The sequence below is a fragment of the Dasypus novemcinctus genome, chromosome 13, assembly GCF_030445035.2.
Source record: "Dasypus novemcinctus isolate mDasNov1 chromosome 13, mDasNov1.1.hap2, whole genome shotgun sequence".
NCBI classification, from domain to species: domain Eukaryota; kingdom Metazoa; phylum Chordata; class Mammalia; order Cingulata; family Dasypodidae; genus Dasypus; species Dasypus novemcinctus.
The window spans coordinates 58,579,671-58,587,189 of NC_080685.1; positions in this window are offsets into that span (position 1 = coordinate 58,579,671).

Sequence of the window (7,519 nt, forward strand, 5' to 3'; positions counted from 1 at the left end):
GGCCAATAAATGCATGGAAAGATTATCAAAGTTATTAGCCACCAGAGAAATACAACCCAGCACCCACTAGAACAGCTACCATTAAAAAAAACAAACAAACAAATAAAAATGAAAAGCAGGTGCTGGAAAGGATGTGGAGAAATAGGATCACTTGTACACTGTTGGTGGGAATATAAATGGACGCAACCACTGTGGAAAACAATATGGCAATTTCTCAGAAATTTAAATATAAAATTATCATATGACACAGCAATCCCACTTCTGTGTACCCAAAGAAATTGAAAACACTTGTACACCAATGTTCTTAGTGGCTTCATTCCAGAAATGTGAAAAGGTGGAAGTATTACAAGTGCACATGAAAAGATGATTGGATAAAGAAAACATATAAGCAAGGGAATATTTTCAGGTGTAAAAAGGAATGAAGTTCTGGTGTATGCTACAATGTGGATGAACCTTGAAGATACGATGTTGAGTATAGTAAGCTAGACAGAAAGACAGGGAGAAATACTGTATGATCTCATATGAAATGAGCAAAATAAACATAACATGAAGTCAAAAACTAGAATACAGAGTTCCCAGGCACCAAGAGGGAAGGATAATGGGTAGTTAATGTTTAGTTTTTGTAGAGTTTCTGTGTGGGGTGATGGAAAATTTTGACAATAAACTATGGGTATGGAGGTACAGCTTTGTATATGTAATCATTACCACTGAAGTGCATACATGAGAAAGGGGAATAAAAGTAAGTTTTAGGTTGTATATAAGTTACCACACTCACACACATACACAAAAGTCATAGAAATGTAAAACAAAAATGTAAACAGTGTGCTAAAGTTAATAGCGTAAATATAATAGTGCTGTTTCATGAATTGATAGAAAGGTACCATACTAATACAAAATGTAAATAATTGGGGAAATTTTGTGTGAGGGGACTGGGTTTATGATAAACTTTCTACTTCCTCCATGATGTTTTTATGAAACTGCTAGTGCTCTAATATAATTTTTTTTTAAAGTTTACTCACTGAAACAGAGAGAGAAAAGAGTGATTTTTATCCTTTATTTTTTGGAGGTACCAGGGATTGAACCCAAAACCTCGTACATGGGAGGCAGGAGCTCACCCACTTGAGCTACCTCCACTGCTCTGCACAAATTTTTTCAAAAGATTTTATTTATTTTTATCCCCATCTCCCTCATTGTTTGTGCTTCCTGTCTTGCTTCTGTGTGTTTGTTGTGTGCTTGTGTTCTCTTTCATTTTTTTAGAAGGTACTGGTAACTGAACCCAGGAACTCTTATGTGGGAAGGGGCACCAATTGCTTGAACCATCTCCACTTTCACTTCTTGTTTCTCTCATTGTGTTTCCTCGTTGTGTTTCTTCCTTGTGTGATTTCATGGAATCATCGTGTTGTGTCAGCTTGCGGAGCCAGCCCATTGCATCAGCTCATTGTCTTGTTCCTCTTCTTTAGGAGGGACCAGTAACCAAATCTGGGACCTCCTGTGTGGTAGGCAGGCATCCGATTGCTTGAGCCACATCTGCTTCCCAGAATACATTCTTTTTTAAAGATTCATTTATTTATTTCTCTCGCTCCACACCACACCATTGTCTGCTCTCTGTCCATTCACCATGTGTTCTTCTGTGTCTGCTTGTATTCTCATTAGGTGAGACCCTCCAGAGTGGGATAGAGGCAATCATTCTCTTGTGCCACCTCAACTCCCAGCTCTGCTAAGTCTCCCACTGTCTCCCCTCTGTGTCTCTTTTTGTTGTGTCATCTTGCTACACCAGCTCTCTCTGTCAGCCATCACAACTGTGCAGGGAGAACCCTTGACGTCTCATATGATAGACAGGAGCCCAACGGCTTGAGCCACATCCCTCACCCAGAATAAACTTTTAAATACAGTGAGTTTACTTTTTATTGAACACTTTGGCTCATCCTACAATTGTGATTTCTTAGGAAATGATGTCAATGAATTTCAATGTGAATAATATTCTTATTTGTCCAAGTATCTGCAGGTGGTTATGATTACTTACTTTATTGATACTCCCCTTTCACTACAGTGAGGCACAGTTGACTTATGTGCAGCAAATTCAGATTTAAGGTATTTTAATTCATGTGAACCTGAATACAGGAAAGAATGAAAGTAGTCTTTGCATTAAATGATTATAAAAGACTATAGAAATTTATAGGATGAAAAGGATTATAGGGATGTGATAAACATGGAATGCAAAAACTAGAATCTTTCTCTGAACTCTGACTTCCTTTTCTTTCTTATGGTGTTTTTGTATTTAATATTTTCACCTCTTATTTCATTAGTGATAGGATGTTAACTATACAATGAGGGCGCAGGGCGGACAGCGGGCGGTGTCAAGGGCGGACGCACAGCGGCACGAAGAATGCTGCGGAGACGGAGAGTGGTGGCAACGTGTCTGCTTTATTAAGGAAGACAAGCGTTTATATAGGCTAGGGTGCTGGCGGTAGCAAGGCTAAGCCAATTAAGGCAATGTATGTGAGGGGAGGCCGCTAATTGGCTGGGGGACGGTTGGGGGTGAGGTACGAGGGTAAGGGGCGACGTGTGGGGTGCGGATTGGTTTCAGCTGAAGGCGACCTCTGATTGGTTGTTGGAGGCTGTTGCTAGGTAAAGGGGCAGAGGTGAGGTTATCATTCTGGCGGGGGGTATATGGGGGCTAGGGCAGAAGATAAGGGGAAGTTGTGGGTTGGGTTCTGGTGAGGCGCGGGAGAGGCAGGCCGATTACCCTAGGGCGGCCCCTATGGAGACCGGATGCTGGGTGGAGATAGAGGAGGCAGCCGTTTAGGGCAAGAGTAGCAGGGGGGCGACAATCTACCCGCGCCAAGCACTCACCCAGCAGGAGACAAGGCCTCATCTCAACGTGCTGGGCCTGCCCAACGATGGAAGCATGCTTGTTACCTCAATACAAGAACAAAGTAATTAAGGGATCTCTTTTCACAAGACTTTCATGCTACTTTACTGGAATTGTAGTTGGTGCTGGGGTTTAAGATATATCTAGGGGATTTGAGTCTCTGGACTGACAATATGATAGCCACGCCTTGAACCTCAACAGACTTCAACTCCTACACTCTGATTTATTGGACTTACCCCACTCAGCTAACATGGAGTTGAAGAATGTCAACCACCACACCATGGAGCCTAGAGTGCCTACAACTGAAAGCAGGAGGATTGCATCCAGTATCCATGTGGAATCTAAGCCCCCTCTTGACATAGATTTGCAATGGACACAACCAATCCAAGGTCCACAGAGAAAATGTGGCATTGGTGTGGGAAAAGTGGCCATGGTGGCTGCTAGGTGCAGGGAATGGGAGGAAGAGATGAGATGTGGAGGTGTTTTTGGGACTTGGAGTTGACCTGGGTGGTGCTTCACAGACAATTACGGGCCATTGTAGATCCCCCCAGGGCCCACTGGATGGAACTTGGGAGAGTATGGGCTATGATGTGGACCATGGACCATGAGGGGCAGCGATGCCCAGAGATGTACTTACCAAATGCAATGGATGTGTCATGATGATGGGAGAGAGTGTTGCTGTAGGGGGAGTGGGGGGTGGGGACGGTGGGGTTGAATGGGACCTCATTTTTTTTAATGTAATATTTTAAAAAAATGAATAAAAAAAAGAATTACAGAGGAAAAAAAAACAACAATGTAAGTTATTAGGTGATCTCTACCATTCTATGATTTTATTTGTCATTCATCAAGGCCAGGTTTGAGTCTAATATTGACGGCATATGATATTTTGTGAGCACTTTCCTTTCCTAACTCCACCTTCAAGAAGATCATGAGAGCCTACTGTGGTATTCTAATTCTCTTAGTAACCTCTTGGAAATATAATCTAGGAATGTACTAAATCGATTTCTATGCCTGTAATTATAATACCACAATAGTGCGTTGTCTACCGTGTGTGATTTTAGGAGTTCTGGAAAGCTTCTCTACCGAAACAATGCTTTCTTGCCCTGTACTGATGCCAACAACAGATAAAACTGAAGAATTCACCTTTTTGCCACCCCTGCTTAGAGTAGCACTGAGATAGAAGATTCCAATTGTTTTAGAAAATGCAATAAATTTCATTAAATTCACATTGGACTGTAAATGTCTGCCTTCAGGGTGCCTTTGATAAAGGCAAAGATGGAGTGTGGGAAGGGGTCTGCACCATTTTTGGTGACACATTTCACTGCCTTCTGGCCTACCAGGTAAAGTAGTGCCAGTTTTATTTGCAAAATCTGCCTTCTGAATGCTTCTCGTTGTGTGCTGACCACGAAGGCCAAGCTGGCAGGTGCAGTAGAGTCAGGGGAGGACTCACAGGCCTATCTCATTTGGCTCTAACTTCTATTTCACATCTGTCTTTGGCTTCCAAAAGCTGATTTGGAGTGAGTGAGTGTGTGTTTATTCATGTGTGTACTAGGTGGAGGAATTACAGAAGAAAAATAAGCTTATTTTTAGGAAGGAGACCAGGTTTCGTTGCTTTTTCAAAATGAGGGCTCTTGGTAACACCTTAAATATGTTCAGAAAATAAATGTATTTATCTCAGTTTTAGCTCTGTACACAATAAATTGTACAACTCTCCTAGAAATGAAAACAAATTCATTAAAAAAATGGAAACTAGTCAAAATTAGTTGAACCATTAAGTACAAAATCATTAGGCACAAAAGTCCTTCCATATATAAAGAACTTATTGAAATTAAAGTTTGGATCCATTTTGCAGCCATTAACCTGGATTTTTGAAGTACTGTGTAGTAATAAAGAAAGCACTTGAGTAAGATGCAAAAGTCTTGGGATTCAAATTCAGGCTATTTACTTAACTACCAGAGTGATGCTGAGCAATCCTCCTAAACCGGCTTGTTCTCAGGTTTCTCATTTACCTATACCCGTTGGGTGGTGATCTCTGTCTCCATTGAACTCCATCATTCTGTGTTGAAAATCACTGATCACATGGTGATCCTAAATCCTAACTTGCAATATTCCATTTTTATTAAAGGACATTTCCTAAACAGTCTTAATCAGTTTATGCATTTTGTAGGGAAGACTTCTTTACATTTCACAACTTCATAAGTAAATGAAGAGAAAACAATAAACCATTGCTGACATAAATAGATTTCATACTATCTTTCTATAGAAAGTAAGAAATATATTACTGATTCTATTAGTTAAGATTTCCCTAGACTGGCCCGAGGTATGGCTTCAAAGACCAGGAAAGGCTACAGGTTTGTTATTGGTAGCCTCCCACGTCTCTTTCTTCACCTCCTCAACCTCCTGTTACAGCCAGTGCCCTGACACCAGGTGTTCCTGCTTGCATAATACGCTGCAGCTGCTCAAAGTCCATTCCTCCTTAATGTCCTAATACCCTATGTGTATGTTCATCCTTTCATACAGTGCCTCATAATTCAAAATTCCTTCATATTAATCCATAAAAATTAATGATAATTCTCCAAGTTGCTAATTCAGTGAGTATGATAAGGAAATCTCTCTGATTAAATGAATTAATATTGTTGTGAATAAATCCACACCTTGTTTCCCTAAAGTATGATTGGTGGAATTTCAGATTCAGCAGCAAAGTAAAATAGAAAAGGGCCTTTTGCTTTAGAGCCTTGTTTCTCAAAGTGCGGTCTTAGGTCCAGAAACTTTGGCATTTAGAAATGCAGAATCTCAGGCCTTATCCCAGTCCTAGTTGTCAGAATCTGCATTTTGACAAGATGGGAGGAGGCAGTGGTAGTTAGTAAGCGCAGGTGAGCTTGAGTAGTGCTGGTTTATACTATCCACACAGGTGAACATTTTCTCGCCTCTTCAGTTTAAGGTCTTTTAATGTTTCTAAACAGCCTTTGTTATTAACCCAAGGACATAACTGCCACTCATAAAGACATTATTGTTTAATAAATTTGGAGAGGAGGAATAGTATGAAAAGCTTCTTTTAACACAGCATGAAGGGAAGAATGGAAACTGGAAAGTGCAAACTATCTAGGACACATAGGTGCAGTAATGAAAGCACTAGTATTGAAATAAAAGATTTCAATCCATGTGTCAGCAAAAGATAGTATTCAAAAACATTGAAAAAGTAAAAGAGAAAAAATGAAAAGAGAGAGTATTTATAAAACGTGGAATCATTACAAAGTTGCTAGGATCCCTAATGGTAAGGGCAGGAGAAGGGGGTTAGGTTGCTGTTTGTGAAAGTTATTAATAAAGTGTGCAGTCCAATTAAATGAGTTGTACAAGGTCATCTTCGATTTCCATCTCCTATTCTGCATGGAATCTGCTCTGACTCTCCCTGCATCCCTGCTGCTGTTAGGGTGATCCCCCATCCTGGTTTGCCAAGGACTCTCCCAGTTTTCACACTGAAAGTCCTCTATCCAGGGAAATTCCACACTTCCTGGCAAATTAGGACAGTTGTTCACTTTACTGCAGCTGGATGACTGCTCCCCACTTTGAACTTGTGCAGCTCTCTGAACTCTCACCATTCATTTGGCACTTTGCATAATTTGCTTTAGTAGTAATTTTTGTGTACAAGAAATGTTTCCTAGATTTGTTTATAAATTACTTGAGGACAGGAACTATAGCTTTCATCATTTCTTTTATTGCACACAGCATTAACCCAGTGTTGGGCACATAGGAACCACTCGATAGTTTGAGTGAAGGAACCGATTTGAGAAATGTAGGTAAATGTTGCTAATTGGAAGAGTACTATTTTCTAGAAGTTTGCCTTGGAGTTTCAATCTACTTATTCACAAAAGTAACGTTATGACAGAGTCAAAAGCAAAACTTATTAATCTGATTAAAATATGCTATTCTGTCATGATTTTACTTTTTAAAAACAACTTTTATTGTGGTTAACGATAAAAATACATACAGGGCATGGTTGTGGCTCTATTAGGTAAGCACCCACCTCCTACATGGGAGGTCCTGGGTTTGGTTTCCAGTGCCTCCTAAAAAAGACAAACAAGCAATGAACAGACATTGAGCAAAACAACAAGCAAGATAACAAACAGACAATGAGCAAAAACAAATGGGGAAGCAGATGTGACTCAAGCAATTGGACTCCCATCTACTATACAGTAGGTCCAGGGTTCAATACCTGGGGCCTCCTGGTGAAGGCACGCTGGCCAGTGTGGTGAGCTGGCCCATGCAGAGTGCTGCCCCGTGCAGGAGTGCTGCCCCACACAGGAGAGCTGACACAACTCAAATGCCCATTAGCAAACGAAAGGATAAACAAAAAGTGTTTTATACATACAATGGAATATCAGCCTTAAAAAGGAGATGTACTGCGTTGATAATAGAGCAGTATGTCAAATGTGTGCCAAATGTATGCTATTGACCTGGTAATGATCAGATGATATTAACTCATAATGTGTAACAAATGTTCCACTGCCTTGTGGTATGTTGATAGAGGGTGTTATTTGAGAATTCTGCATATGTGCATGGTTGTTTTGTAAGTTTACAACTTTTGCCATAAAATTATATTTCAAAAGTAATAATAGGGTGGGTTGGGGGGAAATACACCAAATGTAA